Consider the following 12,924-nt stretch of genomic DNA (forward strand, 5'->3'; position numbering starts at 1 on the left):
TGTGAATGGTACACCGCATATATATATCGCCAAGGCCAAACTGAGTCACCGACCAGCAATGTCTTGTTCGTGTATCCTGTCTCTGCTATAATGTCCATTTATTATGCTGATGTTACATTTTGAGGGAAATAAACATACATGTCCCAGTGACCAGTGCAGTTTTCAGAAAATAATAGTGTTGGTGAACGGGCGCGTACTTGTACGTTTTTTTATGTTATGCTCGTCCTCTGGGTCATCTGCATTTTGTTTGTCCGTTTGTTGATGTTTTTTGTTAGAGTGACCAAAATAAAATAGATTGGTTTGGTGTGACCTATTTGCATTTGCGGTGATTTTGGTATAGCCTACATGTAATTCCGGGTTGAGTTTCGCATGTTTTTCCGTGTGGTTCCACGAAATGCTGTCTGCAAAATTTGGCGTAAATACAATCATGAGTTTTGGTTTGATGTAAAATCTATATGGACGGCAAATAGACGTTGACGCAAATGTTCATGGGTGCAAAAGTTCAGGAGTGCAAATACATGTGGGTGCAAATGTACGTTGTTGCAAATATACGTGGGTGCAAATGTACGTTGTGGCAAATATACGTGGGTGAAAATGTCCATGGGTGCAATCCAGTGGCGGCGCGTGGTCATTTTGACAACCGGGGCAAGCTACTGCGTGACCAAGTCACCCCCATCTACGGGGACAGGATGAGCGCTGTAAGTTCTCCCATCATTTTATGAGTATAAAAACCATTCCATCGATAACAACCAATCGGCAAAAGCGAAAATTTTTAACGATAAGAAAGTGTCTTTAAAACCGGTCCAAGTCAAGGGATTAATAAATATAGACATAGTTTATTTTGAAACCTCTTTCAAAAGGAAAGGCAACAACGAACTCGTGGCTAACGTAGAATCTCTCATGGTATGCCATTGACATCATTGAATAAAGTCAGGTTGATCATTTCCTTGCTCCTGTGTTGCCTGTACCAGTGGTTTATGGCTTACAACCTCTCTAATTTCCATCAATCATCACCATTTATTTGTATTTCCATTTATTTGCCTGGTAGTTTATTTGTGCAACGGTAACTCTCAGTTGGTCATGAGAAACTATTGTTTATAAAATAACGTGATGCTAATTGCAGCCAACTATTAATAAGCACTATTTTGGGTGCCCTAGCTTGCCTCCTGGGTGTTGCACCATCTCCATCTTCGACCACGAACAGAGGTAGCTCTAATCTGGTATGTCGATGTCAGTATATTCGACTCCTTATTGAGTTACAAAATGTCCATACAGAATAGATAGATTTATTGATTTTTCAACCAAAATGAAATAAAAATACAATAAATTGATGCAATGTGTTTTGGTAAAGACTGTAGGGGATGGTCGAGATTTATAGTTATTTGATGATTATTTTTAGAGTATTGAACACTCATTTTATTTCGTTTTGAAAAAATAAATTAGCACATATTCGACGAACAAATCATTAGAGAGATCACCTGGTTACAGTTATCTCTTCAGTTCAATAATTCACCGGCTCCTATTTTACATAAACATTTAAAGGAGACTCACGAATCTCGTGTGTCCAAAACTTTACACACTAGATAAAAATTACATGGGGCTTTGCGGATTTGCTCATGTTGCCGTTATTATATAAAAAAAATCGCATTTAGGGTTCAATTGACTATATTATAGTCACTATAATGCCTGACGATGATACAAAACTTCCATGTGTCTTCGGCTTATTTGACTTTAGTTGACAAAATCTACATCGGTTGGACTTGGAAAAGTCTGATGCCAACATGTAAAATTTGTTTAAAAAGTCGATTCGTTGATATACTTTCACAAAAACTGAATAGATATGCGGCACCACTGAAGAATTACACGCACAGAATTGTTAGCCTTTGCTAATCAATTGTCCAGCGTAAGTGTGGAGAAGTATTGGCATCGTTGAGATTACGATGTGCCCTGGCCGTGTGCACGCAAGTTTGTTAAAAGTACTGGAAACGGTTCGAGCGTTGTTACCCGATTTGGACCGCTGACATCACGGGATGGTCACCGATAAGTTTACGTCCTTATCAAAAATTTACGGCAAATCTATTTCACAGGATTCATTGTAAAAACGTATCAATTGGCGATCTGTATCATACTTCCCTCGGAACCCTGGGATACGGGCCTGTCATAAACTAACTATTGTGCATATCGTCTTTGTGTATTGTACTTAAATTATAGTTTTATCGGTATATTTTCGCTATTTCGTGTATGTTGTCCCATTATAATTATATCGTAGGTTGTTGCAGACTTAAACTGCTAATATATTTGTGAATGGTACACCGCATATATATATCGCCAAGGCCAAACTGAGTCACCGACCAGCAATGTCTTGTTCGTGTATCCTGTCTCTGCTATAATGTCCATTTATTATGCTGATGTTACATTTTGAGGGAAATAAACATACATGTCCCAGTGACCAGTGCAGTTTTCAGAAAATAATAGTGTTGGTGAACGGGCGCGTACTTGTACGTTTTTTTATGTTATGCTCGTCCTCTGGGTCATCTGCATTTTGTTTGTCCGTTTGTTGATGTTTTTTGTTAGAGTGACCAAAATAAAATAGATTGGTTTGGTGTGACCTATTTGCATTTGCGGTGATTTTGGTATAGCCTACATGTAATTCCGGGTTGAGTTTCGCATGTTTTTCCGTGTGGTTCCACGAAATGCTGTCTGCAAAATTTGGCGTAAATACAATCATGAGTTTTGGTTTGATGTAAAATCTATATGGACGGCAAATAGACGTTGACGCAAATGTTCATGGGTGCAAAAGTTCAGGAGTGCAAATACATGTGGGTGCAAATGTACGTTGTTGCAAATATACGTGGGTGCAAATGTACGTTGTGGCAAATATACGTGGGTGAAAATGTCCATGGGTGCAATCCAGTGGCGGCGCGTGGTCATTTTGACAACCGGGGCAAGCTACTGCGTGACCAAGTCACCCCCATCTACGGGGACAGGATGAGCGCTGTAAGTTCTCCCATCATTTTATGAGTATAAAAACCATTCCATCGATAACAACCAATCGGCAAAAGCGAAAATTTTTAACGATAAGAAAGTGTCTTTAAAACCGGTCCAAGTCAAGGGATTAATAAATATAGACATAGTTTATTTTGAAACCTCTTTCAAAAGGAAAGGCAATATTTACCCAGATAAATACAATGACATATTAACAGAAACTTCGGGAAAGCAGACAAAACCTAAAATAAGGTTTAAAACGTTACTATGAAGAAAGGAAAGCTAATGCAAAGATAAGGACATGCGTCGCTCACTCACAGATATATATGCTGCTAGACTTCTACTGCTTGAACATATATGCAACACGCCGCGGTTTCTTGAAAGCAAAATGCTCAATAACGCGCTGATTAAAGTCATGCATCCCAGAAATAACGTCTCTGTGAATGGATAAAGCAGCCAAGGAATTTAATCTATCTTGCTTTATTGTGTTTCTGAGATACTTTTCAATACGCTTCAGCGTGCTGAATGTTCGCTCTGCGTCGGCGGAAGAAATAGGCGTCGTCAAAATGATGTCCAGAAATTTTGCAGACGCCGCAAAGGTAGTTACTAGAGTGTTATCTATGAGGAACCCATAGAGCGCGCAAGTTGATGTGATGTTCAAAAAAGTTTGATTGGTGTATATACATCGCAATTCATTTTCCAATTTACCCACGTTTATCATGGGGTAAAATTTGGAGACAGTAGCCAACAAATGGATGGGAAATTGACGTGCAATTTTGAAAAATTTTTGGGGTTCATCAAAGAGAACGCGGCAAGGTGTTCAGTGCGCAGACGATCGCCTATTTGATTCACCAGAATGTCACAGCATTCCTTTGCAGACAAAATCAAACGCTGCGTTGTTTGCCCGCGGCGTAAAGAAGCACTCCATGTGTCGTCGTATTTTATTGTTTCCCGGATACGAGATACAGCATCGCAGAAGTCTGAAATACACGACTGCACAGACGCTCCATCCATTAGCCTTGACTGCAATGCGCCGTATAATACATCCACGTGATAGAATATTGTGGAGAAAAAAGCGAGAAAAAATGAAAACTCACCATCTTCTAGCAGACTCTTTAGACCTGCCGCCTCCCTCACAGAGCGTTCGTCCCAAACCGGAGAGCTCTGAATACCATTGAAACACTCAATGAGCTCAGACCAAATTTCGGACACGCCCTGCACCACGCGTGATTGGAAGTTCCAACGTGTCGGTGCACAAGCTGGGAGACGGCGGCTACATATCTGGCGAAGGAAGTCAGAGGGCTTCGGCGAAACGGAAAAAAATGAAGAAAACTCCGAAACATTTGCAAAAAATATACGGACGAGAGGGGTATCAAGACACATATTTTTATAACGAGGTTAAATTGGTGTGCATAACAATGTAAAAAATGCGCATGAGGAAAATCTTCTTTTATTTAAACTTGAACACCATGTTTCGACCCACTCATGACTGCCGCGCCGTCATAAGTTTGAGCTATCAATTTTGACTTCGCGTTGTAAGGCTGTAACACTTCTTTCAGTACAGCCGATATCCCGCAAGCCGTGCGATCAACGATCGGTACAAAGCTGTGAAATCTCTCGGTAAGTTTACCATCTTTCACAAACCGAAAAATCACAGCCAGTTGGGAAACGCACGTGATGTCAGTTGTCTCGTCAGACTGAATCGAAAGGAACTGGCAATTCTCAATTTCCAGAGCCAAATGTTGTAAATAAATTTTATACATTGAGTCGAGCAAATCATTTTGGATATCCTTAGATGTTCCTTTCGAAACAGGTGCGGCATCAAGATGATCTCTCAATACTGTAGGCTATCTAGGGATGCGGTGTATTCCACCATATCCAAAAATACCCCTCTATTAGAAGAGCCAGCCCGTTCATCGTGCCCACGGAGGGACAGCTCGTGACAACCAATGAACTTCAAAGCATCTATCAATCGACCGAGAACATGGCGGTTTTTCTCGACGTTTTGGTTGTGCCGACGAATAGAAACCGCGCGTCCTTCATCCAACTGTGCTGCAATATTAACATTTCCGAATGTTCGGTATTTCACTGCATTGTCCAGATGCTCCATAGAAGATTGATGATCCCTGGCACGCTCGGAGAGATGTTTAAGATCTCTAAAACCAAATTTACACCAACGTGAGTCACGGGCGGTGGCAAAAAGTAGGCAATAAAAACAAAAAAGTGCATTTTTGTCCTCGCTGTAACACAACCATTCGTGTTTTTCATACCAAGTTTCTGCGCAGAATGCGCAGACGCTTTCCTCCGTCATGGAATTGTTCCAGTGAACAATTTTTTGGTTGATAAGGCCCAATACGTTGTACCTCTAATTTTTGTTCCAGCGGCAGCTGCGAAAACGGAGTGCGAAGTAGTGCATCAACCTTATTCATTATGAGGTCTAAGGCTAAGAAATGCGAAGCCGGAAAGAAGTGAGGAGCTCAGAAGGAATGTGGAAAATCGAAAGCAAATGGACTAAAGGTCTCTAACTGATTCAAATAGCGAAACAAGCGACAAAAACGAAGGCGAGGAAACTATCAACTCTTCAAGCAACCAACGAACGAGAATGAATGCGTGAATATGTCAACACGTTGTTGTAAGAAACGTCGGCATTGTGTCGTCATAATTTCGGGGCTAGCCCCGATGATTTAGTAAAAGAAACAGAAAACAAACGATACAAACGCGGCGAGTGGAAGATAAAAGAGAGAATACGATATACAATGAGCAACCGGGGCAAAATCGGCGTCGCCCCGTCGACGTTCGGCGAAGGCTTTGCGAGCGAAAAATGAACCATGTCGGGAGAATATGGCTAGTGTAGACAGTCTCTGCAACCGATATTGAGGTATTTTTCGAATATTTTTTATTATACCGAAAAAACAACCGGGGCATTGCCCCGGTTGGCCCTATTGACGCGCCGCCACTGGACTGCAATCTATATGCAAATGCTCAAATATGTGGGTGGAAATGTATGGGTGTGATGTGTGAATGTCTGTTGGTGCAAATGTCGGTGCGTGCAAATTTCCTGGATGAAGTTCACGGGTGCAAATGTGCTGTCACTGAATGGAAAATGTGGCCACGTGTTTGTGGGCATTAGGATTCAGCTGCAGCCTTGATAACTGACCGCAATGAATGGATATGCATCATTTCGGAGAAACAGTTGGTTTTAGTCGATTCAACGACTCCGATTGTAGGAGTATTGTGACATCACGACATGACGTTACCATCGCTTTCCACGTACATTTGAATGATGGATGGTGAAGGCGCTTGCCTGGCCTGTTTGCTTGCCTTTTAGACGGTAGTGTTCAACATTTTCAGTTAGAGTGTGACTAATGACTGAACCGAACCTGAAGTTATTTACTGAGATGTTAAAGTTTGCCAGTGAGATTTTGGTAACATTTTTGCTTTACCAAGCGCCCAACATTAGGACAGACTGGTGATGTGGTAATTCTCGACTGCATACTAAGATTTTTATCTGTCTGCCTATAAACACTTTTTTCGATTTTTATTTTAGAAGGAATTGTTTACCCACGAATGTGTTTTTCGAAAAACTGATGCCAACGGTTGTAATCCAAGATTGCGAAAATAAAGTGTGGCTCTGGAAGCCTCGATATATGCTAACTTCACAAAATATGCCAACCATAAAAGTGTATGCCTGACACCTTACCAATAAGCTTAGATTCTGGAATACGTTTTTTTCGTCCATGTACATTCGTTCTTAGCAATTGCAACCAGTATATATATTTGCACCCACGTAAATTGTCACCAGTAGCTTGGCACCCATTAACATTAGCACCCACAGGCGTGGGTTTGCAAGTTTGTTTTCATATTTGACACATTTGTACCCACGTACACTTGTACACACAGACATTGGCCCCAACTAACACTTGCGCCCATTGACATTTGCAGTCGCACTCATAGATATATACACTCACGTGCCGCTGTGATCAATTGGAAGATTGGCATAACAGAATAATACAAAACGTGTTTAACTTCAGGTGGTATATTACTCAGACCCCTGCGCCAGTATATTTAACCATTTTTTTCACCCTCGAACCTAAGGTACAGCTGAAAACTTTTCTCAGAAGATTCTATGAAGTCACAAACATTATTTTCAAAACTTCGATTGGTTGTATTGAAGACTTTGTTGCTAAGCCCCTGCATAGAACTCCAAATGTCAGCTAATTTGTTTTGGTTCAAAATGCGCCTCATTCTGCCTGTAGAAAAAAAAGAGAGTTTTTTATTTTTGTCAACCAAAGTACAAATAAATAAATCTTAGAATAATAAATCACACAACACATATTTTGGTATAGCCTCAAAAGGCGGTGATACGACCAAAGGTCATCGAAGTCGGCCACCACCCATTCTAGCCAAATAATTATTGAAGAAATAGGAAAATGATCGTCAAAAAAAATAACAAGCAAGCAGTGACAAAGGGACTTAATGTAAAGCGGCGTCATTATGGGTAATTAGCCTACCTTATAAGAAAATTTAGATAATTAAATTTCATGTACGAAGCTAGTCTAAAAGATTCAGGAGTTCGATTCCAAATTTTTGCATCAGTGAACATGATTCATTTTTAGGAGAGTCCAGTGTCAGCTACTTGGATAAAATCGCTTTTTATCTTTAAAACAAAATTAGTCCTGAAGTTGTCATAGAAAGTTGAAGATGAGGAATTTAAAAAGAGCATTTGAACAGCAAACATAATCCACCCATCCTCATTTGTACGACAATGCAAAATGTGTAATGTGCACGCTAGGAAGCACATATTGCTGTGAGCAGCGTTATCCAAAATGAATTAGCCTACACTAAAAATAAGAATAAACTTTGCGGGAAAGTTGTCAGTTGAACGCTTTGCCATCACACAGAAACAAGGTCAAATTGATGTAAGTAAATAAAACGATGTAGGCTATGAGGCACGAGGTCGCCATAATTTGAAGTTTAATTTAGCGATTGTTTGTAGGCGAAAATTGAAGCGCCCGGATGCTACCGAAATAGGTATAATTGGCCCACTAGTATTTAAAGTTTTTTAACCACTGGCATACGATATCAAACGCGTTTTTCAATTCCTAAAATACACCGCAACCGAGATACTTCTTAGATATATATATATATAATTCATGATCAATTTGATACAATATCCAGGATCAAATATGTGGTGCATATAGTTTTTCCATCTTACATGAATTAGTTTTTTTTTAATCATTGATAAACCTAATATTGTATTGGTACAGACCGGTAATTGGAAACCAAATTTTTACTGCTAGACTTAAATACTTATTCGAGAAAGGTTTAGACATTCGGGAAAAACATTAAAATTAAGCCTATGATTTAAAAAGAAACATCCAGAATCGAAGATATTTTTTATTTTGCATTTCAATCAAATACACAGGTATAAGATCGTGGCCATCTGATTTTCTTTTTTCGGTAAATTTACCGTGGCCATCTGATTTTCTTTTTTCGGTAAATTTACCAAAAGTTTTATTTCTTGAACCGTGGATGGTTTGTGCTGTTTTCCCATTTATTTCAAGTACCCTGTGTCTTGATTTGAATTGTCATCTGGCATAAACGTGGGGAAAATACGGTATTACGATCTCAATTTCAGCGCAGTTGAACGTTTTTGTTTCATTTCAAGATTAAAATTTTGTAATTCTTATTACAATGTGCTGTTACAATTATGGGCAACAACATCGCATACGTTTTTTTAACTTGAGCGCGCCCTCTTCGGGTGACAGGCATGATGATTTATCAGCTTTCGTGAAATAGGCACTGTCGCCGTTGTCGCACAGAGTCGTCTGAAATTGTGATTTTCAACCGCTGTGTTCCATGTCGAATTGTTTCTCCTCAATTTTATCTTGTTGCCATATTTGTAGGCCTAATAATAATGAAAGATGAATGAAGTAGAAATCAAAATTCTGAAGCTCGTTTTGAGGCTGCATATATGGTTCGAAATGGGTCTACCGAACACACGCCGCAAGTCTACAAGTGCTTAAATACCGTACTGCTGTCTGGAATACCCCAAACAAAAATGTGATATGAAAATAAATGCCGTATCTGCATAAATAACCCCAACCAAAAATGTGTTGTACCGGTAATAATACAGCCCAAATTTTTAATGTTTTTTTTAATAAAAGTCTCGAACGGAAGGCTATAACCTTTTTGGAATGGGATATACCACCTTAGTTGAAAATTGAGAGGATTATATTTTAACTAAACGTGTCTGTCAAGTATTTCATTCCACGCCAAACATATGAATTTCACATCACATTTCTGTTTGGCGTTTTTTAAGGAGTTAGGTACATCGTTTTACTTGGCTAGACTCCATGAAATTATAACATAATTTATTTAGCAGTTAAGATTTGTCAGTACTGTTAGTTTGTCTAAGTCTAGTCTAGTACAGTAATTTCAACCGCAGACTGGCGTTCCCTGAAATGCCTTAAGGCAGTAAGGTGTTTTTATTCAAATTGCTGAATTGTTGTTCCCCAATTTTTTTTTGTTTTCTAGGCATATTTCATGATAAAAAAGAAACCAAAAGTCAATGAGGCCTGAGGGCATGTTTGATTCTAAGAAAGTATGTTACATATTACTGGAAGTTTCCCCAGGTCTGCACTCTGCAGGTATAAGTTTAGAAATAATTAAAAACTGATTAATGGCACATAAAACCGGGTCTTACTACTTACTGAATACAGCGCGAAACACCGCAAAGAGCGCGAAACAGAGGAAAACAGCGCGAAACAGAAGGAAACCAGCGCAAAACAGAGGGAAACAGCGCAAAACAGGAGACGCAGTCATTACCACCTCCTGCCACGAAAGAACCACGGCGCCTCTCGCCATGGTTTTATGGCGCTATTTCCGGCATATATACAAGGTTATGTACCGGATTATAGGTCATCATGCGAAATTTTATCTACCTTTTTGGTGCTCCAGAAGTATGTGCAGGTGCAGCAATATGTCGCACAACCTGAATCCGTTACACACACACACACATACTATTTTCAGGTTGTGCGCCATCTTGGTGCACATACTTCTGGAGGTCCCTTTTTACCTAACCCTAACCCTAAAGCCAACCATATCCATATGGAAAATGTTCTAAATTATGGTACCCAAAATGTGTCACCAGCAGGGGCAGACCTGCCATTACAGCATTACTGGCTACATATGTTCGTTTGTGTTTTGAATTTGCTGCCGTGGTACTCCAACTCAAAACAAGGTGCTCCGAACTCATTGCAAAATTTTTTTCTGCTTCACACTGTTTCCCTCTGTTTTGCGCTCTTTCGCGCTGTTTCCCCACTGTTTTGCGCTCTTTGCGGTGTTTCGCGCTGTATTCAGTAAGTAGTAAGACCGCATAAAACCAGCCAATATCTGAATGTTTGTTAGTCTGAGTGAGGCCATAGCTGTATAGTTTCAATTGATAATTCTCAGCTTTTTGCTGATTTGGTCATTGTCATCATAATAGACAGAGAGGTTGATGCTCGGGGGAACATTCATTAACAGTGCAAACTCTGAAACCCCACAGTTCTTAAAATTCCAAGATGTCCATACATTTGGTTCAATAAAACAAACACTCTATTTGTCTCTGAAACGAGGGCATCTGGCATGATGACATTTGCGTCAGATTGCGCCAGGCCTCGGTATAGTTAAAAATTTTGTTTTTAAGCTAAATTGTGTTTTTAAGCTAAAAAAATTTCAGTGTAATCCAATGGTGACGTTTGTAGTTTGCACTTTATTTTAGTTCATTACGCAGTGCCAATTTGCCGCTTTGAGTCGATATGGAGGCTGTCTCGTAATAGAGTTGTTGCCGCTGGAAGGCTATTACTTTTAATTTTTTTCAAACATTTTTCTGAGCCCTATGAGAATCGTTTTTAACTTTGAATGAAAATGCCCTTATGCCACCGAGTGACAGAATAAGTTCAATAGTTATCACTCATGACATCGCAATCTGAAAACAACTCATATTAGCGCTATCTGAAAGTGGGATGGTCCTGACAGCCTGAAGGCGCGTGGTGAACATTGGTGTGTGACGATAATAGGGTAACTTATGTTAGGGTATGTGCCCATCTAAGAAAACTTAATACACCATATTAGAATGGCATTACTATTTCTAGCTACAAACTGCCTGTCTTAGATGATTCTTATTTATATTTCGGTGGAAAAATCTTTTAATTTTGTTTTTTTAGCCCTGGATTTGGATTTGTTAGGCATTTGTTCCACTGTGAGCCATTAAGCCATTGCTATTTTTTTGATGTCAAAACTGATCAAGGATAGTAGTTATTCGAAAAGTTTCCATAAAATCTGAAAATTTTTATTTGGGCTATTACAAGCAAATTTGTTCAAAAGTGCAGTGAAAGTAATTGTTTTGTATTTTTTATATCAAATAACACTTGTATTTTATTGGACTGCATTCAGTTCACTGGAAAATTTAAAATTTTACCCAGGTTTTTAATCATTTACACAAAGGGGCCTGAAATGTAGAAATTTTGATAAAATTGACATGTTTTGTGATGACTTGTAACACGAAGTGTTTGTTTGTCTGGTACAGTTATTTCGAATAGATGCACTGGACTTATGTTAATAAAGATTAAGTGTTTGCAGTGCCGTAGGACATGTTTTTACCTATTTAACGATTTATCGGCGCGGCGGTGTGGCTCAACGGGCTGAACTCGCCACCGCACCTCTAATTACTCTGCGTGGGTTCGCAGGTTCGAATCCCATGCAGGGATGGTTATGTGCGAGAGGATTGCTGGACTCCTCGCCGTCGTTGGGTGGTTCACGTAACTGCTGGTCGGTTACGGCTTCCCCCACCACCAAGTCCATGCTTCCGAAAACAAACAATATAACTAATCCCATACCCGACTTGGAATGGTAACCGGACGAGAGGCCGTGGTTCGTCATATGGATAAGCCGTCTTATCGGCTTTCCTCTCCCCGAGATAAATATGTAAATCCTAATCTTATCTTATAACCTGAATTTTAAGAGATGATAGAGGCCGCTGTTCCAAGGTGGAAAAATGCCCTGTAGTGTCACATATAATGTGCACATCATCATTGTAGATCTACAGTGTTACATTGAGTAGTTAACTTAAGTGTGTCATAGCGGGGTCATTCAGTTACTGCGCCAGAAAATATTGAGGGCTCATGCTGTACCATCGCGACAATTTACAACACAATGAAACGTTATTGCGTGGTGGACCTGTCGTCCCGTAGTGCCACGCTATATTTTTACTGTGTTTTTAATGAGTCTTTTATGTAACTTTGGTGCAGTTTTGTTTAAACCCCATAACTCAACTGATTGGGCAATGACACAAAACATGTAGCTGGCAATGTAAAAATATATTGCAAATCACAACATGCAAAATTGTTCCATAGAGTCACCGGGAATAACACATTTGGTGTTCTACAAAACACAACAATGGATCGATATTCGTAAGGGAAAAACTCAAAATCCAGATTAAGAACTAACAGTGTGTTTGTCCTTTCCTAATACTTGTAAGAATAAAAGTCTTTTTCTTGATATCACATTGAAATATCATTGCTATTTTTTGCTACTTGTAGCCTGTCTTGGGTAATTCTCTTTTTGTCTTTGGTAAGCTATTTCAGCATTTTGTGGCTCTAGTTCTGTAATTTGGATAGTTCTCTGTAGCTTTGATTTTAAGAGGGTGGGTGAATGGGTACATGGGCACAAACGCTGGTTACAGCACCTGTTATAAACCTTTCTCTAGATTTTGCCCATTTTCCCGATCTTTTCGTCGCCATTTTCTGTGTATTTTATTTTATTCATGTTCTGTTTTGTAGACAAAAGATCGAAATGAAATCGTATTGTGGGTATTTATCCCCATTGGCTTCAGCAGTATAATAAGTGTTATCGCCAAATATTTCCTATTTATTAAACAAAGTCAGCGGCCAGCTA

General features: G+C 39.5%; 1 protein-coding gene across 1 annotated transcript in view; it reads left to right on the forward strand.

Moving 5' to 3' along the window:
• The window catches only part of LOC120326162 (MPN domain-containing protein-like), a 135,831-nt gene that overhangs the window by 18,537 nt on the left and 104,370 nt on the right, over nucleotides 1-12,924 (forward strand). The gene's annotated exons all lie outside the window — the stretch shown is intronic.

Source organism: Styela clava, chromosome 4 (genome assembly GCF_964204865.1).
Source record: "Styela clava chromosome 4, kaStyClav1.hap1.2, whole genome shotgun sequence".
Taxonomy (NCBI): domain Eukaryota; kingdom Metazoa; phylum Chordata; class Ascidiacea; order Stolidobranchia; family Styelidae; genus Styela; species Styela clava.